The 25,065-nt window shown below is 40.1% G+C and overlaps 1 protein-coding gene across 1 annotated transcript in view; it reads right to left on the bottom strand.

Moving 5' to 3' along the window:
- LOC140730963 (dual specificity testis-specific protein kinase 2) overlaps positions 1–20,921 on the bottom strand; it is a 156,534-nt gene extending 135,613 nt beyond the window's left edge. The window contains exons 1-2 of the mRNA XM_073052076.1: positions 20,628–20,921; positions 15,104–15,218 (exon numbers count right to left, since the gene is read on the bottom strand). The gene's annotated coding sequence lies outside the window, so the exon portion shown is untranslated. The remainder of the gene's footprint in view (positions 1–15,103; positions 15,219–20,627) is intronic.
- Positions 20,922–25,065: the final 4,144 nt, after the last annotated feature.

The following is a 25,065-nucleotide window of genomic DNA, read 5'->3' as shown; positions in this document are numbered from 1 at the left end:
CCTGGTCAGGTGTCAGATCTCTCGGTGGGATAGCATTTTGGAGGTAGTGATCACAACTCTCTCCTTTACCATATCGCTGGAGAGGGATAGGAGCAGACAATTTGGGAAAACATTTAATTTGGGTAGGGGGAAATAAAATACTATTAGGCAGAAACTTGGAAGCATAAATTGGGAGCAGATGTTCTCAGCACAGCAGAAATGTTTAGGTGATATTTGCATTGCTATGTCCATCGAGGCAGGGAATGGATGGTAGGGCAAAAGAACCATGGTGTACAAAGGATGTAGAAAATCTTGTTAAGAAGAAAAGAAAAGCTGACGAAAGGTTCAAGAAACTAGGTACTGTTAGAGCTCTAGAAAATTACAAGATTTCCAGGAAGGAGCTTAAGAATGAAATTAAGAGAGCTAGAAGGGGCCATGAGGAGGCCTTAGTGAGCAGGATTAAGGAAAACTCCAAGGCATTCTACAAGTATGTGATGAGCAAGAGGGTGAGTCGTGTGCAAATAGGACCAATCAGGTGCAATAATGGAAACGTGCGCATGGAGTCGGAGGAGGTACTTAATGAATACTTTGCTTCAGTATTCACCAGTGTAAAGGACTTCGGCAATTGTGGGGATGACTTACAGCGAACTGAAATGCTTGAGCATATAGACATTAAGAAAGAGGATGTGCTGGAATTTTTGAAAAGCATTAGGTTAGATAAGTTGCTGGGTCCAGACGAGTTATACCACAGGCTATTGTGGGAAGTAAGGGAGGAGATTGCTGAGCCTCTGGTGATGATCTTTGCATCATCAATAGGGATGGGAGAAGTACAAGAGAATTGGAGGGTTACAAATGTTGTTCCCTTGTTCAAGAAAGGGAGTAGAGATAACCCAGGAAATTATAGACCAGTGAGTCTTACTTCAGTGGCAGCCAAGTTGTTGGAGAAGATCCTGAGAGGCAGTACTTATGAGCATTTGCAGAGACATAATCTGATTAGGGATAGTCAGCATGGTTTTGTCAAGGGCAGGTCGTGCCTTACGAGCTGATTGAATTCTTTGTAACAAAACACGTTGATGTAATGTAACAGAATCAACAAACTCATTCGTAAGGCCAGTGATGTTGTGGGGGCGGAACTGGACTCTCTGATGATGGTGTCTGAAAAGGGGATGCTGTCCAAGTTGCGTGCCATCTTGACAAATGTCTCCCATCCACTCCATAATGTACTGGTTAGGCACAGGAGTACATTCAGCCAGAGACTCATTCCACCGAGATGCAACACTGAGCGTCATAGGAAGTCATTCCTGCCTGTGGCCATCAAACTTTACAACTCCTCCCTCAGAGTGTCAGACACCCTGAGCCAATAGGCTGGTCCTGGACTTGTTTCCACTTGGCATGATTAACTTATTATTTAATTATTTATGGTTTTATATTGCTATATTTCTACACTATTCTTGGTTGGCGCAGCTGTAACGAAACCCAATTTCCCTCGGGATCAATAAAGTATGTCTGTGTGTCTGTCTGCTTCTCAGCTTCCTTCCTAACTCCCTGTATTCTTTTTTCAGGACCTCCTCCCTTTTTCTACCTATGTCGTTGATATCAGTATGTACCACAACTTTTGGCTGCCCACCCTCCCTTTACAGGATATTGTGGAGGTGTTCAGAAACGTCGCAGACCCTGGCACTGATGTCTGTCTTATCAGCAATGGGAAAGATCTAATTTTCTAGCTTTGAGCTCACTAATTCTTGTCATGGCTAATGGACACAGCTTGTCATTTAAAACTTAATTTAAATCACTTTGTAATCTATCAACAGGTGCATTGCTTTGACATCTTAAAGCATTGTTGACAGTGCTCATTCAATCTGATGTTTTTTTCACCAGCACTTAATTTTTCTGAAAGTTTTCTTCTCTCTGTAGAACACTTGAGGCTGGTGCTGGAATGAAATAGATCAGCCTTCCAAATAGCCTGAGGCAAACAGTGTGAATGTAATTTTAGACATTTGTAACTATGCGTCGAAGTACAACTTTGAATAGTTTACAGTGTCATGATATTATTCAACAATTCCTGGCTGAACTGACTCGATATCAAGTAATATCAGTTCGCATGCCAATTTACGTGCTGCTAATCGACACCTTTACTTAAAAGGTTTGTCTCTTTATTAGAGTTGCTGCTTAAACATACTCCCAGTTCCTCACTGAAAATTAAGAAACTGGAAATCTGAAATAAATGAGAAAACTGCAGTAACACCCAGTAGGCCAGGCAGCGTCTGTGGGAAGGGAAGCAGTGTTAACAATTCATGTCCCTGGATCAGAACCAGGAAAGAGCACGAAGAAGTTAACTTTCATTTACAGAGAGGCTAGGGTAGGGATGGATCAGATAAAGATGATCCCGATTTTTCTTCTTTTCAAATCTTTTTATTATTATTATCCAAAATAACAAGAGTACATCGAAGTAAGTAACACTTACAATGTCTCAAAGGGGAAAAAAAACATGTTAAGGATTGAAAAATATGGTGACACAAAAAAAAAGAAAAAAACCCTACTAAAGCAAGAAAAATGGGAGAAAAAAAAAGAACCCATTAGGTGTTCAACCCCGGAGCCATACGTCATATAAAAAGCTTCTAAAGATAAACATCAAACCGCCAGCAAAAAATTATACCAAAATTTACAATTAGATCATGGAGGAAATCTATCAATTAACTCAAATGGTAGCAACGAGTAAATGAACCCCACCTTTTCTCAAAATCAAACTAGGTTTGAAGGTTCGACTTCTAATTTTCTCCAAACTAAGACATAACATCACTTGAGAGAACCATTGTGACAGAGTGGGAGCAGACATATCCTTCCACTTCATCAGAATGGCCCTCCTAGCTATCAATGTAACAAATGCAATAACATGTTGGTCAGACAAAGAAATACCGCGGATATTTTGAGGTATTATTCCAAAGAGCACAGTTAATTTGTTAGGTTGTAAATTAATTTAAGTGCTTTAGAAATTGTAGAAAAAACTGACTTCCAAAACTGTTCCAGTATGGAACAAGACCAAAACATGTGTGTCAGTGTAGCTGTCTCCGTTTTACATCTATCACAATAACTATCAACATTAGGAAAGATTTTAGACAATCTCTCCTTCGTCAAATAGTAACGATGTACAATTTAAAATTGAATCAATGAATGGCTAGTACAGGTCAAAGAAGACCCCTTGCTATTGTTCTTTGTGAAGCTAAAGATATTCATGGGATTCTTGTGAATGAGACCATTCATAAGATTTCTCTTTATGCTGACGATTTACTGGTTTATATATCTAATCATGAGGAATCTATCCCTGCCTTGCTAAAATTATTTAATGAATTTGGAGATTTTTCAGGGTATAAAATTAATTTTAATAAAAGTGAACTGTTTCCGATTTTTCTACTGAACCATCTGATTAATTGTTTAATGATGGAGACTAGGGAGAGAGAGAAAACAGACATGCTGGTATGTTAATCCTGCTCACATAATCAAAAAGAGAAAAAAAATCCATCAGATCAGGCTGTGTCTGTGGAGGGGAAAACAATAGATGTTTGATGACACAGCTGAATTAGACGGTTCTGATACTAAACAGGACAGACAAGTTATCTGAAATTATTGAATTAAATATCAAGTCGCTATATACCTATGCAAAGGACAAAACACTGCTCCTCCAGTTTATATATCAAGCTTCATTAGAACAATGTGGGAATCCAGAGACAGAGAAGTCAGTGTGCGAATGGAATGAAGAATTGAAAAGACAAACAACTGAAAGCTCAGAGTCACTCTTGTGGACTGAAGATGAGTATTCTTGAAAGTGACCACACAATCTCTATTTCATTTCTTCAATGTAGGAGTTAACTTTCAAATTATGAAATATAAATTATTTCAAGCTGCGAAGTTCTCCTTTCTGATATCATTTCAATTTGCAACTAAGATTACTTCTATTGTTTCTCTTAACCTTGGATCTGCAGACTCCTGAAATGTAGCATCCTTTCAGCAATCAAATAAATTGCTGTTTTATCCAACAAGGTTTGAGTGAGAGGCGGCCATTATAGTGAAAGTAACTGAATGAACTGTTCCTATCAGGACATATCAGAGTTAATTGTGTAGCGTTGCACCCATTTGAGTATGTTAACTGCTGTGTTAAAAGCTCTCTAGCGTTGCTGCATGTCACTCACATCAATACAGCAAGTTTCAACATCAGGTCTTGCATGATCAGCAACTTTGTCTATCCATCAGAGCATAATAAGAAATTATATGAGTTACAATATTAAAAAAAACACAAAATTGTGGTACAAGGGTAAGTTCTTTAATCCAACAACGTACAGATCAGTTGTTTCACACTGCTTCTGGCTTCTTTCAGTTATTTTAAACAGTTTTGGATTAAAGTAATCCATAACAGGACTCATTTCAAAGTAATTATCAAAGTACATACATGTTACCATATACTACCCTGAGTTTCATTTTCTTGTGGGTACTCACAGCAGAAACACAATAGGATCAATGAAGAACTACACACAAAGATATTTAGAAAATCAATGTGTAAAAGATAAAAACTATGTAAATACAAAAAGAAAAAAACTAATAACAATGCATAAGTAATAAAAGTGATAAAATAATATTGAGAATGTGATGTAGAATCCTTGAAAATGAGTCTATTGATTGTGGAACCAGAGTTGAGGTAATTAATCACTCTTGCACAGGAGCCTGATGACTGAAGGATAATAACTGTTTCTGAAACTGGTGCTGTAGGAACTAAGACTCCTGTATCTTCTTTCTGAGGACAGCAGACAGAAAAGAGCATGGCCTTGTTGGCTGAGGGAGGGGTCCTTAATGATGAATGCTGCTTTCCTTTGACAGCGATCCTTGTAGATGTGCTCAATAGTGGGGAAGGCTTTTCCTGTAATGGTAATGCAACAAGATACTGGAGAAACTCAACAGGCCAGGCAGCATCTATGGAAAAAAGTAAATAGTCAAAATTTCAGGCCAAGATCCTTCATCAGGACAGTCCTGATGAAAGAACTTGACCTGAAAAGTTGACTGTTTACTCTTTTCCATAAATGATGCCTGGCCTCCAAGTTCCTCCAGCATTTTGTGTATAATACTTTGATTTCCAGCATCTGCAGATTTTCTCATTTGTGTTTTCCTGTAATGGACTGGCCTCTACCCAGTTACAATATCCATTGACATCAATGGTTCCCAAATCCCAGCAGCTTTGCCTTTAACTTCAGTAGGAACATGTTGTCCTTGAATTCCTGCTATCTCACTTTTCACAAACAATCTAACACAATCAACCTTTGCAAGCTCCTAATACCATCAAAATTCACCTTGCCTAATTCAGAATTTCCATCCGTGGACCAGTTCTGTCCCTTTCCGTCACTATTTTAAAACTACCAGAACTATAGTCTTTGGTCCCAGAATGCTGCATGACCTCAGCCATTTATCCTTATTTCCCAGTAGTTAATTAGGCTTTGTCCCCTCCCTGGCAGGGCCATCTATATACTGCCTGAGGAAACTTTTCTGAACACCCAGAATAAATTCCACCCCCATCTAGACCTTTAACACTATGGCAATCCCAGTCAATGTTTGGAAAGTTAAAATCTCCTACAATGACAACCCTATTATTCTTACAACTCTCCCCAGACTCCCTGCTCATGTGTTCCTCTTGTTCTTGAGGATTATATGGGGGCCTGTACAATCCCAACAAAATGATCATCCCCTCTTCATTCCTCAGTTCCACCCATGAAGGCTTGCTAAATGATCCTTCAGCAATATCATCTCCGACCACGGTGTGATGATCCCATTAACCAAAAAAGCAAAACCTCTCTCACTTCCTTCCAACTTCTGCCTTTCCTTTAGCCATGTTTCCACGATAGATATAATACCCCAATCCCATGTTCGTATCTATGCCCTGAGTTCACCTGCATTGCTTGTCAGACCTTGGGCACTGAAGTAAATGTAATTTAATCCAGCTATCTTTCCTCACTCTTTGCTATGCTCCTTCCTGTCCTGCCTGTTCAATTTGCTTTTGTCGTTTTCTCCATCACTATCCTGCCTCCCCATTGCTTCAGTCCTATTTGGGATCTCACATGCTGCCAGTCTAGTTTCAATCCTTCCAACTTGCTCTTTTCTGTTTTTAAAGTCAGGACTGGATCTTTTACCATCTTTCTCATCTCTAATATCTTTGTTCTTTAATTTGTATATTCTGGCCACTTTGCAACACCCATAAACAAAGAAACAGCCCTTGATGCCAACACTATTTCAAGCTATTTCAATCAGAGACATTGTTCCACCCATTGCCCTCCCCTTACTTCTCTGCTACCTAGACTAACATTTTCTCCTTTTCACAGTTAAATCGCCAATGGCGATGATCTTTGCATCATCAATGGGGACGGGCGAGGTTCCAGAGGATTGGAGGGTTGTGGATGTTGTTCAATTATTCAAGAAAGGGAGTGGAGATAGCCCAGGAAATTATAGACCAGTGAGTCTTACCTCAGTGGTTGGTAAGTTGATGGAGGAGTTCCTGAGAGGAAGGATTTATGAACATTTGGAGAGGCATAATATGATTAGGAATAGTCAGCATGGCTTTGTGAAAGGCAGGTCATGCCTTACGAACCTGATTGAATTTTTTGAGGTTGTGACTAAACATATTGATGAAGGAAGAGCAGTAGATGTAGTGTATATGGGTTTCAGCAAGGCATTTGACAAGGTACCCCATGCAAGGCTTATTGAGAAAGTAAGGAGGCATGAGATCCAAGGAGACATTGCTTTGTGGATCCAGAACTGGCTTGCCCACAGAAGGCAAAGAATGGTTGTAGACGGGTCATATTCTGCATGGAGTGGTGTGCCTCAGGGATCTGTTCTGGGACCCCTGCTCTTCATGATTTTTATAAATGACCTGGATGAGAAAGTGGAGGGATGGTTAGTAAGTTTGCTGATGTCCCAAAGGTTGGGTGTGTTGTGGATAGTGTGGAGGGCTGTCAGAGGTTACAGTGGGACATTGATAGGATGCAAAACTGAGCTGAGAAGTGGCCAATGGAGTTCAACCCAGATAAGTATGAAGTGGTCCATTTTGGTAGGTCAAATATGATGGCAAAATATAACATTAATGGTAACACTCTTGGCAGTGTGGAGGATCAGAGGGATCTTGGGGTCTGAGTCCATAGGACACTCAAAGCAGCTGCACAGGTTGACTCTGTGGTTAAGAAGGCATACGGTGTATTGGCGTTCATCAATCATAGGATTGAGTTTAAGAGCCAAGAGGTAATGTTGCAGCTATATAGGACCCTGGTCAGACCCCACTTGGAGTACTGTGTTCAGTTCTGGTCGCCTCACTACAGGAAGGACATGGAAACCATAGAAAGGGCGCAGAGGAGATTTACAAGGATGTTGCTTGGATTGTGGAGCATGCTTAATGAGAATAGGTTGAGTGAACTCAGCCTTTTTTCCTTGGTGCAACAGAGGATGAGAGGTATCCTGATAGAGGTATATAAGATGAGAGGCATTGATCGTGTGGATAGTCAGAGGCTTTTTCCCCAGGGCTGGAATGGCTAGCATAAGAGGGCATAGTCTTAAGGTGCTTGGAAGTAGATACAGAGAAGATGTCAGGGGTAAGTTTTTTTACACAGGGAGTGGTGAGTGCATGGAATGGGCTGCCAGCAACACTGGTGGAGGCGGATACGATAGGGTCTTTTAAGAGACTCCTGGATAGGTACATGGAGCTCAGAAAAATAGAGGGCTATGGGTAAGCCTAGGTAATTTCTAAAGTAAGGACATGTTTGGTACAGCTTTGTGGGCCGAAGGGCCTGCATTGTCCTGTAGGTTTTCGATGTTTCTGATGAAGGGTTTCAGACCTGAAACACAAACTGTTTCTCTTTCAATAGTTTATGCATGACCTGTTGATATATTTCCCCAGCATTTTTTACTTTTATTGCCAATATGCAGCGTGCTTCTTGTTCAGTCTCAGTCAGGGATACTGTATTGCTATTTTTACAGTCTCATATCAGAGCATTTTGGGCATCTCCAGAATTTATTAAGCCTAAAAATCATTGATATGTGAGCTGCACATACAAAACGCTGGGTTCCTCCAGCATTGTGTGTGCTGCTTGGATTTCCAGCATCTGCAGATTTTTTCTTGTTTGTGATCTTGCTCTCATTCATGTTGAGACTCCTGGTATAGCCAGTCAGAACGTTACCACCTACAACTGAACATAACTAAACTCAGTGCAATGCAGTAGTCGTGCAATACATGCATATTCCGCCCATTGCCTCCGCTCTCTGCTCAGGTGGATGCGATAAATGAAATTCCACGCAAGTCATCACACTGAATGAGCTTTGATGCTACAAAATCAGCTCAAATTTGCCAAGACCTTCCCCAGTTTCACTCTTCACAAATCAATCTCAAGGGCCATTGAGGCTAAAGATTTCACATTACAATTTGGGGAGAATTATTTCTGACTTAGAGAAAATTTAGTTTTGCAGACAGTAATCCAGAAGCGGAACCCTTAAGTAACCAGGGAAACCCCTGTATTAGCATATTGCAACTTAACAGCTAGCAGACTCAATATTCCAGTAAGTCTGTAACAATGTTACATTGCTATATAACAGGCATACCCCATAATTCTTCCATCATATCCATAAATGCAAATAAAAACATTCTTGAAGAAATACATGTTCTAGATGAAAGCTGGTGGATAAAAGCAATTATTAATATGCCATAAACTACTCATTTTGAGGCAAATCTGGGTGTCTGTTTATATGGCTGACATTCAGAAGACACTTACGCTATTACTGAATGGCTTGCAAGCTCTTGGCAGTTTCAGAGAGAGAGAAAAGAAATCATCACAAAGCAGGTTAATTCATCCATCAGAAATACACTGTGTACAAAGGCTGCAAGTCCAGCTCTGCAGATAATGCCAAGCCAATGTGCCCATTGAGCCAGTGAACAAAAGGAGCAACAAGCCTTTATGTGTTCAGAGCGCTCTCAAACAACACTTGGGACTTAATTTGATGAAGTCAGTCTATCTCACATAAAGATTAGAACAGGCATACATATGACAGCCATGATAGCCACCGATTTCCAAAGCTTGCTAATACTGGTTGACTGGATGCTAAGCTGCTGGTGAGGATATCTGCTCCTGTCTAAGCCTCGACTTGGTGAGTAGTTAGATGGTATACCTGGAGGAATAGGTTTTACCCTTAGGAGGCGTATGTAATTCCAGATCACTGTCTATGAATGGCCTGTGGCAGGAAGTGGGCAGTAGCGATAATCACAAATGTCTTAGCATTGAATCCGACATGGTGAAAAGGTTCCACCTTCGTTTTACATGTTGCATATTCCAGCCACTCTCTGCCTTTCTTCGTTGTTCTCACTTTACCGGACCCAAATCTCCATTTTTAAGGAGATGCTGGTGTCCTGTTACTCACAAGCGATTAAGGAAAGGGCCTGCACTGTTGTTTATACAGTATGTCCAACAAATGAAGGGGGAGATGCAATTAACAATACCTATCAGAAGTTTCATTTTGTAAGATCTGCCCCAATATATTGATCTCAACCTGGACATGGCATACTGGGCATAATTTTTTTTAAAACTGAGTAGCGTTTTAAACTCTGCACTTAATGAAAATGGCATATTGCTAATTGAAGAGTAAGCCTTGAATGGCAAAGTGGAAAATGTAAAGACCAACAGCTCAAAAAGTAACAGGAAACTGAGAAAGAATTGCAGACATGGAACACTATATGATTCAGGGAATGAATGGGGTTACTATATGAGGAGCATTTGGCAGCTTTGGGCCTGTACTCACTGGAATTTAGAAGAATGTGTGGGGAGCTCATTGAAACCTACAGAATGTTGAACGGACTAGATAGGGTGGATGTTTCCTATGGCAGGGGTATCCAGAACTAGAGAGCACAGCCTCAAAATTGAGGGGTGCCCCTTTAGAACAGAGGTAAGGAGGAATATTTTTAGCCAGAGAGTAGTGAATCTGTGGAATGCTCTGCCACAGATTGCGGTGGAGGCCAAGTCCGTGGGTATAATTAGGGCAGAAGCTGATCGTTTCCTGATTGGTCAGGGCACCAAAGGATATGGCGAGAAAGCTGGTGTATGGGATTGAGTGGGATCAGGGATCAGCCATGATGGAATGGCACAGCAGACTTGATGGGCTGAATGGCATAATTCTACTTCTACGTCTTTTGGTCTTATTTGATTTTTCTACACCCCATAATTCAAACACAAGTCAGACTTGGAATTTGGTTTCTTCCAAGTGATGATGTTTTCAGCTTTAATATAAAAACTATGCTAATTACTGGTGGTGCGACTGTTGTACTTACAGCCTTTGCTGTTTATTACAGAAAATGAGTATGAAGTTCTAATAGTAGCTTACCATAGCAGTGACGCCTCACTCTCTACAAATATAATATAGCTGTAACATCTCCTGTTATGAAAACAGTTGCATTGGACCACAGTTCTAACTGAATGGGAGGAATTTTTAAAGTTTGTAACATGTCCAGGGAGTGCTGCATATTTCAGATATCTGTCTGATCTCTGCACTAAACACAATTACTTTGATATTGCTGGTTCCAAATTTAGAGTCTGGGACTTTGTGGTCCTGTCAAATTAACTAGTCTGGGGTTGATACTGATGATCAAAATCTGAAGGTTGATCGGAAGTTCAGAAGTCCAAGCCCTATGGTCAAAGCCTGGAGACTCCAAAGCTTGCCCTGGGGTTTGAGGACTGTCTGTGCTTGGGAGGAATGGGGTTTCCATTACTGTTGTTGTTTTGCTTGTTTGTTGTGTTGTGTTGTTCTGCTGAGCATTGTGGGCATGCTATGTTGATGCCAGAATGTATGGTGACATTTGCATGCAGCACATCCTCAGGTTGTGTTGATTGGTAATGCCAAAGATGCATTTCACTGTATGTTTCAATGTACATGTGATCAATAAATGAATCGGAATCCCTCTAAACCATTCATGTCCATGTACTTACCTAAATGTTTTTATAATATTATTATTGTCTGCATCAACCATCTCCTCTGGAAGCTTGTTTCATTTATGCTACCCTCTGCATGCAGAAGTTTCCCCTCAAGCTTCTAATCCATCTCTCCTCCCTCACCTTAAACCTAAGATCTATGAGGGTACAGAGATGGTGAAAATACACAGTTTTCTTCCCAGGGTGTGAGACAAATGTTCTTTCCTACACCCTGGGGAAATGGCTGTGTTCATTCACCATATCTATATCCTCATAATTTAATACACCTTATAAAGATTATCTATCTCCTATGCTCTGACAAGTAATATCCTGTAACTCAAGTGCTTGAGTTCGGCCAGTGTCTTCGTAAAACCTCTGAACTCTTTCTGGTTTAATGATCTCTTTACTATAACAGGGAATACTGCAAGTGTGGTCTCACATATTGTGTAACTGGCAGAATAGAACAGACTCGATGGGCTGAATAGCCTAATTTTGCTCCCTTGCTTTAGTCTCATGGTCTGAACTGCAATATAGCATTCAGCATAAAGTCTGGAGGCAAGAGAAAAACAAGAAGAAAGAACGGATGATCAGGGCAGTCTGCCGTGTGAAGGGCAGCCCTTCCCAATGTGGTGTTCTGGCATTAGGGTCATCATAGCATTAGTGGAACTGAGTTTCTGTGGCACACATTTTCAAAAGGCCAGGGGCAGTAACGACAGTATCATGCACTAAGGTCCACAATACAGAAATGCTAATTCTTCAGAGACAGAAGTGCAGTACAACAAAAACAAAATGAACTGTGACAGTATGTGACCAACACATTAATATCCTTTCTTTTCTTTCTCAATCTTTTTATTATTGTTATTAATATCAGCAAAATATTACATAGATAATGGGATTACAAACATACACTTACAAACTAAACATAAGAGAATACTTAAGCAATGATTACAATATAAATGAGTATTCCCAAATCATAAACAATACAATATAGAAATAAACAAGTCAAACCTAGGTATATCATAATATATATTATTGAAAAAAGAAAGAAAAATTATGCAAAAAAACCTAATCTAATAATCTAATAGCTAATAGAGAAAAAACAAAAAAGAAAAAGAGAAAAGGAAAAAAGAAAAGAGTAAAAAAAGGGCTGTTTATAATATCTCACAACAGTAGAAAATCATCAATGTCGTCAACTCCAATCCTCTCAACATATATACAATCAAAACTGGAAAAACAAATAGGCTTGGAACAGGGTCATTTTACATCATGTGAAAATATTGAATAAAAGGTCTCCATATCTTATCAAATTTAATAGAAGTATCAAATACCACACTTCTAATTTTTTCTAAATTTAAACATAACATTGTTTGAGAAAGCCAATGAAATACGGTAGGAGGATTAATTTCTTTCCAATTCAACAAAATAGATCTTCTAGCCATTAATGTAAGAAATGCAATCATTCGACAAGCGGAAGGGGATAAATGGAGTGAGTCCATCATTGGTAAACCAAAAATTGCAGTAATAGGATGAGGTTGTAAATCAATGTTCAATACCGCTGAAATAATACCAAAAATATCTTTCCAATATTTTTTCAAAAGCGGACACGACCAAAACATATGAGTTAAAGACGCTATCTCAGAATGACATCTGTCGCAAATAGGATTTATATAGGAATAAAAGCGAGCCAATTTATCCTTGGACATATGAGCCCTATACACAACTTTAAACTGTATTAATGAATGTTTAGCACATATAGATGATGTATTAACTAATTGAAGAATTTTATCCCAATTCTCAATAGGGATAATGTTAAGTTCCCTTTCCCAATCATTTTTAGTCTTATGAAAGGGCTCTGAACGTATCTTCATAATTATATTGTAAAGTTTTGATATTAGCCCTTTCTGAAATACACATTAATATCCGTTTGCTGTAGCAATCAAATCTCATGAACCTGAAAATGTAACTCAGTTTATCTCCCCATGGATGCTACCTGGCCACCTAACTATTTCCGGCTTTTTCCATTTTTATTTCAAATTTCTGGTATTGCAGTCTTTTGCTTTTTGATGTTGTTTAAATTATTTTTCTGCATTGTCACCCTATTGGACCGCTTTCTTCTAATAATTCCATCACTGAATGTCAATGCTTGTTTTTTTTCCTAGCAGATACCTGCCTGCTTCCTACAACTGCCCTAAAATTTATACCTGAAGCTTCAGATTTTCTCAGAACCGTTAAGAACATAAGACCATAAAATATAGGAGAGAAATTAGGCCATTTGGCCCATGGAGTCAGCTCCACAGTTTCATATTGGCTGATCCAATTTTCCTCTCAGCCCTAACCTCCTGCCTTCTCCTTGTATCCCTTTATACCCTGACCAATCAAAAATCTATTAATCTCTGCTTTAAATATACTAAAGACTTGGCCTCCACAGCTGCCCGTGGCAAAGAATTCCACAGATTCACCTCTCTCTGGCTAACGAAATTCCTCATCATCTCTGTTCAAAAAGGAGGTTGAACTCAGGTTTCTATTTGTTAATCCAGGTTTCTGAGGCTGTGTCCTCTGATTTTAGATTATAACATGAACAGAATCGGTCCCGACACAGACCACTGTGGAACACCACTAGTCACGAGCAGCCAACCATTGTAAACATCCTCTCCACATCCATTGTATCAAGGCTTTTCACCATTTGATAGGTTTCAAAGAGCTCACCCCTCATTCTTTGGAATTCTAGTGAAACAGGCTCAGAGCCAGCAGACGCTCTTCATATGACAAGTCATTCAATCCTGGAAACATTTTTGTTAACCTCTTTTGAACCCTCTCCAGTTTCAGCACATCCTTTCTAAGATACAAGGCCCAAAACTGCTCACAATACTCCAAGTGAGGCCTCACTAGTTTTATAAAGTTTCAAAGTTGCTCTTATACTGTAGTCCTTTTGAAATGCATGCTACCATTATATTTACCTTCCTCACCACACACTCAACCTGCAAATTAATCTTTAGGGAATCCTGCACAAGGACTCCCAAGCCCTTTGCACTTCAGTTTTTCATACTTCCTCTCCATTCAGAAAACAGTCAACTCTTTTATTTCTTCTGCCAAAGTGCATGACCATACACTTCCCAAGATTTTATTCCATCTACTGTTTCTTTGCCCATCCTCCTAATCCCTCTGTAGCCTCTTTATTTCCTCAAAACTACCTGCCCCTCCATCTGTCTTCATATCATCAGCAAACTTTGCAACAAAGCTAATAATTGCATCATCCAAATCATTGACATATAACGTGAAAAGAATCGGTTCCAACACAGACCCCTGTGGTAAACCACTAGTCACCAGCAGCCAACCACCATAGGAAACATCTTATTTCCACTCTTTGTCTCTTGCCGATCAGCCACTGATTTATCCATGCTAGAATCTTATCTATAATCCCATGGGCTTGTAGATTGTTAAGCAGCCTCATGTGTGTCACCTTGTCAAAGGCCTTCTGAAAATCCACAGTATTCTCCTTTGTCTATCTTGCTTGTTATTTCTTCAAAGAATTCCAAAAGATTTGTCAGGGAAGATTTTCCCTTGAGGAAACCATGGCCTATTTTATCATGCGCTTCCAAGTATCCTGAGACCTCATCCTTAATAGTCAACACCAACATCTTCCAAACTGGCCTGTATTTTCTGTTCTTCTGCTTTCTTGAAGAGTGGAGTGACATTTGCAATGTTCCAATCTTCCAGAACCACTTCCAGAATCTAGTAATTCTCGTAAGATCATTACTAATGCTTCCAGAATTTCTTCAGCCACCTCTTTCATAATCCTGGGATGTAGTCCATCTGGTCCAGGTGACTTATCTACTTTCAGACCTTTCAGTTTCCCAAGAACCTTCTCTCTAGTGATCGTAACTTTATGCACTTTATGACACTTAGGTTCCATTAGTTAGTTAAAGTGCTGACACATTGGTTAAGTTAATGGTTTGATAATCCAGAAGCCTGGATTAACGATTTAGAAACCTGAGTTCAACCTCCACGTGGTAGCCATGGAACTTAAATTTGGTTACCACTCTGCTATTTAAAAAAGATTAGTAATGAAGTTCACAAAATAATGTGCTCTTATGGAAACCTTTTTGATTCGTTACTATCCTTCAGAGCAGGATGTTTGTCATCCTTACCTGGTCTGCTCTTTATGTAACTCCAGATCCACAAACATCATCGTCTCCGAAATGGACAGCAGGCCACTAGGCTCAGGCACAGTTAGAGGTGGGCCTGGCTAATGATGTTGACATCCTGTAAATAAAAATGTAAAAATGTAAAAGTGTACCCCATTTTAAAAGTCATGGATACTTCCAGAAATGTAGGTGTACAAGTGGAATGTCACTTTCCACTACCTCATCTTTAAAGATGACCCATATCGTGAATTATGACAGATTTTTCAATATTAAACTCAATCTCATATGAAAATGTAATGAATGCTATTTCTCTCATTCCAATAGCGACAGATCCCTGGCAAATCTTTCCTCCCTTTGCAGCCTGGTCAAATTTTAGCAATTTTACTGTAGAGTGACTTAGAGATTACATCACTCAGCAGAAATTAAGACTTTGATGTGATTCCAATGTTTTATGGTTCACAATACATTGCAGACTGTTTATTTATTGAACCATATGAAAATTTACCCTTTTTGGTTGGCCAGCCTTTGAAGACCCCGACCTGGAGTCACACACTGACTTTGGTTCTTTGCAGGAATGGGAATTGCTCTTGGGGTTTCACAACTGGCCGTTATCCGACATGCCAAGGATGTGACCAAAGAGCTTAGATCACCTTTGAAGGCCTGGGATCTCGTGCCTCTGCAGACAGGCAGATCAAATGTCAGTGTCCCGGCAGGAGATCAGTGTGTCGTGGGAGTCGGAAGATCTTTGGCTGTGTGCCCACTGACCCGACATCTTTGGGCAGTACTCTGAAAAGGCGATGCAACGGACTTTTAATATCGTAAACCAGCAAGTTGTTTGTTATGTCTCCCCCTTTGTTGTGAAATGGAGACACCCCTTTCTCCCTTATTAGGGAGAGAGAGAGCCTGTGGTATATCGAATACCGGGTGAACGAGTAGTTTTGGGGTACTGCAAGTCTGTGTCTTTGCTGTTACTTTGCTGCACACTTGAGTGCTCGGTGGTGGGTGCCGATGCTTTTGATTGCTGGTGGGGGGTATTGTTGCTTTGCTGCTGCTTATGCATGGGAGGGAGGGGAGCTGGGGGAATGGGGGGAACTTGGGGTTCTAACATTTAACTGTCATTCAATCTTCGGGGGCACTCCTCTGTTTTCGTGGATGGGTGCAAAGAAAAAGCATGTCAAGATGTATATCGAATACATTTCTGACGTTAAATGTACTTTTGAAACCAATTTAGTCCATGTGGGTTTAGCTTCTTTACTTTCATTACTGCTAATGTAACCTCCATGGTATATCTTTAAATTCTAAAAGAGCTCTAAATAAAATTCATACTGGAAATAACTAAATAGGCTAGACATCTGCAGTTCACTTTGTCACTTCAAAACTCCTTTAGGGACCTTACCCTGAGTAATCTATTAAACATTAAAATGAATCAAACAGCAGGTATTATGATGTCATGGAAAATTAAATGAATTGAAGTGCTATTCTTGGAGCAGTCATTAATTGACTTTCAATTATCTTTGTAGAAAATTTGTATCAACATTAAATAAAATTTGAGCTGGCAGAGTGTGCCTACAGTGAAAACATTGGTTCCTTAGTAAAGTTTCTATTTAATCATCGTCTTGTATCGGTTGGAGGGAGGTTTCTGTCTCGAATCTGTTCATGGATACCACCAGTGACATCATCTCTGACAGTTTCTATACTCCATTTTGCCATCACATCTCATTTGGTTTTGCTGAATGCAGGGTCTGTTGCTGAAAACAATGTTGTCATTGTACTGCAGTTAGAATTCTATACTGCCAGCAATATCTAAGAGTATGTAATCTCATTCACTATCATTTTTTCTCCCACAACTTTAGCTGTCAAGAAGGAATTGTTTCATATTGATGCACGTTCTGAAATAGTTCTATGTAAAATGTTTTATAAATATCAGTCCTTCATATTCATTATTCAGGGATTTGAATTTGTTATCCCTAACTTTTTCAGTATTCAACTTGCCTGGTTTATGATGACACTATTATTTCATGTAATTTTAAATGTCCTTTTTTCCCCTGAATTAACAAGATACTTCAATTATCACTGTTGGTCCAGGTTTCACGTTGTTAATTTGTGAGACTAAATGCACCGTAAAAGTAATATGCCTTATAAAAAAGTAATTTCAGCACCATCTACAGCTCCATCTCAGACACAGCATGTCAATATTTCAAACAGTTCTGTTGTACTTATGTACCCTGGGCAATACTTGATGTCTATAATTTTATATTAACAATGAAATTAGAATTTCTATTCTAAATGAAATCTATTTAAAGGATATATTACTTATATATACAGGAAGTAAACATTGGCACTTTAAATTCACTATAATTTTTTAAAACTAATCATTTTAACTGTTTATGATATCAGTCATAAAAACTTGGTTGTAACCAGCTGTAATGATACATCCAAGCCTTCCACCAGTCAATATAAAGTTACAGAATGTTGTATTACAGTGATGATACAAAACTTAGCACTGTAACATAAATGATGATACAAATCACCAACTGTAGTTTGTTTATACACACAGAACAGTGCTATTGGATGCCTGCCTAAGTGGATGCCGTCTTTGTCACTTGAATGCATCTCTCACATTTACACAATGTATGGGTGGACTGAATACTCTGTTTACACATCTAACACAGTGGTGTTATTCTCATTTACAGCCTTTGGGAAAGTTTAAAATGATTAGGGGTTCAAGTCAATTCAAGTCATTTATTTTCATTTAACTACCATGTACATGCATATTGTCATGCGAGACGTTTCTCCGAACCAGGATGTAAAGCACAGTAGTACACATAGCATGTATACAGGTGTCCCCCACTTTATGAATGTTCGCTTTATTCCACTTCGCTTTTACAAAAGACCTACATTAATAACCTGTTTTTGCATTACAAAGAGGATTTGCTTTTACAAAAAATTTTCCCATATAAATTAATGGTTTTTTGCTTCATGCCATTTCAGCTTAAGAAAGGTTTCATAGGAACGCTCTACCTTTGTAAAGGGGGAACACCTGTAACACACAATAACTTAGGTCAGAATCTACAGATGAATTATGCATACTGTAATCTTTAACAAATGATCACACTTGTTTACATTACCAAGAGTGTTTTAAGGTGCTTTTAATGCTACAGCAAACAATTATTTTGAAGCAATTTTGTGCAATATAAATCCATGAAATCCACAATTCTCTCGACAGTACAGACTATCTCCTGGGCCAGATATCTTTGATTTCAATCTGATGATGTGTATTTGAATTATTGTCCAGATTTTCAGAGGTTTGGTTCCCACTTTTCAACCATTAAAGATCCAAATTTAATCAAATTCATTTCACAGTGGAGAAGACAAAAGACAAAAGATGCAAATTCTGTAACGAACAGCACTACATCCTCCATAAAAGATCCCATCATCCTCACCATGCCCTTTTCTCATTGCTGCACCAGGCAGGAGATGCAGGAGCCTGAAGACCCACACCTCAAGGTTCCACAACAGCTTTTCCTTAGTGCTTTCAAATTCTTGAACCAACTTGTGAATCTCTAATACCGCTTCAGACCACACATCGATTTTCTCTCCCTCAAGTTGCACTAATGTCCTTGTGTTTATTTTTGTCATGTAAATTATGTACACTTTATGTTAATTTATGTAGGTCATGTTTATAATATATTGTGTTGCTACAGCACAAAAGAACATTTTTTTGTGGAATTCATGCCCTTTTTATGTATCCCCATGACAATTAATTTGAAGCTGAACTACAGCAATATTTACTAAAATGTCACAAGGTGCGTGGGTGTGTGACAGGAATGACTCAATGGACCAGCAGAAGTATTTTGATTACTTTGTATGGAAGGGTTGAAAGGAAAATGTAAGGGATAATGTAGACTTGTGTTTTCCCTGCTTTTACCTGATGCATACTAATCAAAATGTTACAAAGGCAACACAATTGTTTTCAGAATACAGTTTATACCACATATTTTTGTGTTAGCACCAATCTAGTACAGATACTGGGTGCTCAGAATGTTCCCAGACAGTGAAATATAGTTGCAAAATTGCCAATCTTTTATAAAAAGACTGTCCTCCCTTGCATAATATGCAGCTACCAATGTAGCCCTTTCACAGAATGTAACATGCCAAGGATTTCACAAGAGCATTGCCACACAGCATTTCTAACTGAATTTATAGGGAGTTACAAGAGAGGACGAAAGGTGAGGTTTAAGGAATTGTCTTGAAGATGCAAAGTGAGCAAGAGGCGGGTGATATTCAGGGAGGAAATCTCAGCGGTAAATTCGACTCCAGAAGTGATCGACGAGTTGAAAGTCAGCGATATAGATCAAAACCGGAAGAGCACTGAGATCCGTCCCAGAGACTGGCACCACTGGTAGGAACTTCAGGCACGGGTGGGGGTGACCGTAAGTGAACACAATGGAAACATTGGTGACGTTTAAACGACGAGTTGGAAGAGCAGGGCTGATAGGATTTGGCATGAGTGTTTTGGACGAGTGACGTTTATGAATGAGGAGGAATGGAGGCCGGCTAAGAACGGTTGGAGTTTGCAAGTCTGGAGATAATAAAGCCAAAAAGATCTAACCGAAGAGATGCCGCTGGAGATATACTGAATCTCCTGATTAATCAATATCCTGATAGAGATCAAAAATATGATAGATGTCTCTACCTGCTGGACAACCTTTGTACGTATACGATCGCGGGGAAAACCACTGAAAACTAAGTACTATACTACACAGAGGTGCCATCTTCACCCTGTCCGCAATAGCCGGCTATATTAATGCAGCTAAATTCCTTTCACCTCCTTTGCTCTATCTTAAACCCGGTTATTAGAAAAATCACCAATAAAGCCATAAAACTAAAACACAGACGCGAGAAACTCTGCAGATGCGAGAAATCCAAACACCCACAAAATGCCGGAGGAACTCAGCCGGCCAGGCAGCATCTATGGAGAAGAGTAGTCGACGTTTCGGGCCGAGACCCTTCACCAGTTCTTCTGAAGGGTCTCGGCCCGAAACGTCGACTGTACTTCTTCCCACAGATACTGTCTGGCCTGCAGAGTTCCTCCAACATTTTGTGGGTTGCCTGTAGCTAAAAATCGTTCTGGAAGAAATTCGCATTTCTGTTCTTCTTCAATCAATGCCGCACGAAGGAGACAATGTAGAGGTCAGAATTGATTTGTGCTCGGCAGTAATTAAGATCTGTATTTAAAAAGCGTTTTTATTTCGTTTTATGGCATGACTCTTTCGTTACTGCTGTCTCAACTTTCGCAGTTACCAGTATGAACAGCAAACTCGTATTGTTATATCTTCTGGAATTCTGCGTAAAACTACATCCATATGTTGCACACAGATCTGATGATAGGAAACTTTAATCTCGGCACACCCAGCTTTAGCAACAGGGGTCGTTTACAAACAAGGTTAGTAGCTAAGGAGGGACACCATGGAAATGGCAAGAAGTTTGGGAAATACGGAGACAAGTTGCAAAAATCGGAACCTACCCTCGATGATAAATTGCACGGCATGAAAAAGATCCACCGACTGAAACCAGAGGTTGATGGGTAATTCGTTCCCGTTTCCTCCAGCAAGCTAAACTCAGGCACGTTTCAAATATCTTTGATGAAAACTCCCTTCCCGGTCACCTCCCGGTTCAACTCTACTTTCCCGTGCTTGCTTTGCGCAGGCTGCATTGCAGAGGACGATTGGACCCCATCAAAGTTGTAGCCGCTCCGTCGCTCGCTGCTCTGCCTGGTTGCCAGAGTGTGCTCGTTGAAACGCGAGCGCTGCACATCCCCAGCTGTTCTCAGAGGTTGTCCTAGAAACTCGGGCTGTGGCCGCTCACAAGAATAGGGGTGGATCACAGGATCGTTCCCCCCCCCCCCCCCCCCCAGCGCATGTCACACAGAGAATGGTGCTGGATTTTCTCAGCCGTTCGCCGGAGAATCCGGCAACAACGCATCGGCGTGTTTATTTGTTTGTAAGAGTAACCAAGCACTGAAACAAGCGACTCCGTCAAAGAAATATCCATCTTAATCCTATTAACCAACTCTAGGTCCATAGCTTTATATTCAATGATATTTCACCGCCTATTTCTTGAATGTTATTCGAGTTCCTCCCCCCTGCCCCCGGTGAGAAAACTCTTCCGCAGATCTGCTCATCTGGTCTTAAAACACCTGCGGTATGGGGGTAAAGTTTAAAAGACGTGGATTCCAAATGCTGGAATCTGGAACAAAAATTAAACCGCAGGAAGAATTCAGCAGATCGGGTGGTATCTGTAGTGGGAAAGGGACGGCCAATGATTCTGGTTGAGTTCCTACGCCAGATTTGAGAGTGCAGAGGGAAGATAACCAGTTTAAAGAGCGGCTCCAAATAGATTGAACCAAATGGGGAGAGGTTATGGGCAGAATCAGAACCAGGTTTAATATCACCGGCAAAGGTCGTGAAATTTGTCAACTTGTAACGAATTACAGTATGTATATTAAATAGTTAAAGTAGTTCAAAAATAATAAAATAATGAGGTGGTATTCGTGGGTTCAATGTGGTTCTCAATCTGGTTCAAATCGACCAGATTGGGGAGGGGGTAGGAAAGAGCAGTGTTGAGACAAAGGTTGGTAACTGATGGGTGGAAACAAACAGAGAGAGATAACTGGCACATGTTACAATGAACGAGTGAAGTGAACCCAAGTGCAGGATACAGGCACGGAGATTGAGATGCTTATGCGGACGTGAACGTTGAACAGCAACCAGGAGAGATCTTGACATGGAGCTTCATAGATAAACCTTGAAACTGGAGCAAAACTTAGAAGACATGGTCTTAAGCAGCCGGGAACTGTTAATCACCACACAGGCAAAACCAATGATCTGGTGACTAGTGGTTGTGACGCCGGGGTTCTTATGCTGCCGGTCTTGATAGAAACCTGGTGCGCCATCATCAGAGAGAATTAGAAGCAATTGGGAAATTAACGGTTAGAATGGTGGCACAAGCAAAGGAAATTAGGAGCGAGATAGGGAATTAATGATCGGGACTGTGACAGCACATGGAACTGGGTGAGGGAAGTAGATAGGAAAGGTGAACCAAGAAATAAGAAACCCTGATTGTTGGGGAGGTGTAAGAGGGTAAACAAGGGCAGAGAGAATGTGGATGGACTTGTGGGAATGGGTAAGGAGTACAGAGGGTGTTGGCTATCTGAAACTGGAAAATACAATGTCTGCAGCACAGCGCTTGGGTTTTCCAAGTGGAATATGAAGCGCTGTGCATTTGTTTGTGTTTGGCCTCAGCAGGACACTGGAGAAGGCTGAGAACTGACAGTCAACATGGGGATAAGAAAGGGAGTTAAGATGGCATTCAACCAGAAGCTCAAGATAATGGTTGAGAATGGAGTGCAGATGGTTTCACTAAAAGTTCACCTAGTCTATTAGCCTTGATGTAGAGGAGCTTACATCACAAGCACATAATACAGTAGACTAGGTTGAAAGAGGAGCACAAGTCCTCACATGGTAAGGCTTTTTAGAATCTTGAATGGTGGTAAGGAAGGTAGTGTAGAGACGTATTGCTCCTTCTATGGAAAGTGCTAGGTGACTGTGGTCAGGTGTATAGTAGGTCAGGCATTTAATGTCCTATTGCCCTTCTACATCACATGACCAGTAGAACAACTTACAAACACAGAAAATCAGAGCAGGAGTAAACTATTCAAGCCTGCTCTTTGGTTCAATATCATCACAACAGAATATCCAAGTTCAGTACCAGTTCCTGCTTTCTCCCCATACTCCTTGATCCCTTTAGACCTACAAACTTTATGAAGTGACTTGGAAAAGTTTGTATTATTATTAAAGTGTGGGCTGCAGATCTTTCTGTTATCAGGTAGTTCACTGGAATCATTATCTCATAACATTTAAATCAACCAAATTTTTAAAAATTAAACTATTCAGAAAAATAGTTGGAATTATTTGTGAGAAGCGCTGTCGATGTTTTGGGCCAAGACCCTTCATCAGGACCTCTCCCGAATGTCGACAGCATTTCTCACTATAGATGCTGCCTGGCCTGCTGTGTTCCACCAGCATTTTGTGTGTGTTGTTGTTTGAATTTCCAGCATCTGCAGATTTCCTCGTGTTTGGAATTATTTGTGACTATTTGCCTTGAGAAAAAAATGATCTTTTAATATCCTGAATATATGACTCACCTTCTAAGAAATCAACACTATGTCATTCAGCAACCTTATTTCCGAGACATTTGCTCCCAGTTCATTACTTTCTCTGTAAGATAGCTTAACATTTGCTTATTTCCTTGGTGGAATCTATATATGATGATGGTGCTACCAAACAACAAGAGATTAATGGACAGGATTGATGATGAGTGTTCCATAGTAGTGGAGGTGGGAATACTGCCAATGCATCTGTCTCTGCGGATCCATCAAAAAATTCTTTCTGTTAGAGTATTTGAGATTTACTACAGAACAAGAAAAGAGCAAAATCATTTTGGCTTAGACCAGGTGATCCCAACCTGTTTTGTACCATGGACCAATACTATTACGGGGTCTGTAGACCCCAAAATGGGAACCCCTGGCTTAGACCATACCACATCACACATAGACTACACAATGAGCCACTGAAGAGCTAAACCAACCTTTAAAATCAACCATTCAAATTCAGGTCAATTAGTCATCCAGCTCTACTTCAAAATGGTACTTGACTGAATATTAACAAACTGAAAAGATGCCATTGAATAATAGAACAGAAAATAGGGATCTGAATCCTTTACCTGATACATGGCTACTTGCTCTTCCTTTCTGGTCATCTGTTTTTAAAAAATGGCCTTTCTGGCAAAAAAAAGGGGAATAATATACTGAAACTGTGAGCTTTTAGTATACACTGTAGTGTAGTAATTTTGCATTTGTAAGCAGTAAATACAAAATCTAGCTGTCTCTTAAATTAATATACCCATAAGTGCAACAAAGAAGAAAGCACAGCAGTGTAAATTCTTCCTTAGGAGTTTGTGATGATACAATCATAAGGCAAAGGAGCAGAATTAGGCCATTTGGCCCATCAAGTCTGCTCCGCAATTCAATCATGATTGATTCTTTTTCCTCCTCTTCAGCACCCCTCCCCAGCCTTCTCCCGTAACCTTTGATGCCATGTCCAATCAAGCACCTATCAACTCTGCCTTAAATACACCCAACGAACTGGCCTCCACAGCTGCCGGTGGTAATAAATTCCACAAATACACCACCCTCTGTCTAAAGAAATTTCTTTGCATCACTGTTTTGAAAGGGCACCCCCTCTATCCTGAGGCTGTGCCCTCTCCTCCTAAATTCCTCCACCATGGGAAACATCCTTTCCACATCTACTCTGTCTAGACCTTTCAACATTCAAAAGGTTTCAATGAGATCCCCCCCATCCTTCTAAATTCCCGTGAGTACAGACCCAGAGCTATCAAATGTTCCTCATATGATAAACCTGTCATTCCCGGAATTATCCTCGTGAACTTCCTTTGGACCCTCTCCAATGCCAGCACATATTTTCTTAGATGAGGAGCCCAAAACTGTTCACAATACTCAAGGTGAGTTCTCAACAGTACCTTATAAAGCCTCAGCATCACATACCTGCTCTTGAAATGAATGCTAATGTTGCATTTGCCTTCCTCACCACCAACTCTACCTGCAAGTTAACCTTTAGGGTGTTCTGCACAAGGACTCCCAAGTCTCTTTGCATCTCAGATTTTTTGTATTTTCTCCCCATTTAGAAAGTAGTCTGCACATTTATTTCTTCCAGCAAAATGCATGACCATGCATCTTACAACATTGTATTTCATTTGCCACTCTCATGCTCATTAATCTGTCTAAGTCCTTCTGCAACCTACCCGTTTCCTTAACACTACCTGCCCCTCTACCAATCTTCGTATTATCTGCAAACTCTCACAGGACCTGCTCTTGGAGTTTCATA

This window comes from Hemitrygon akajei, chromosome 7 (assembly GCF_048418815.1).
Source record: "Hemitrygon akajei chromosome 7, sHemAka1.3, whole genome shotgun sequence".
Taxonomy (NCBI): Eukaryota; Metazoa; Chordata; class Chondrichthyes; order Myliobatiformes; family Dasyatidae; genus Hemitrygon; species Hemitrygon akajei.
The sequence above is the reverse complement of the archived record's forward strand: the minus strand, read 5'-3'. Positions and strand labels throughout refer to the sequence as shown.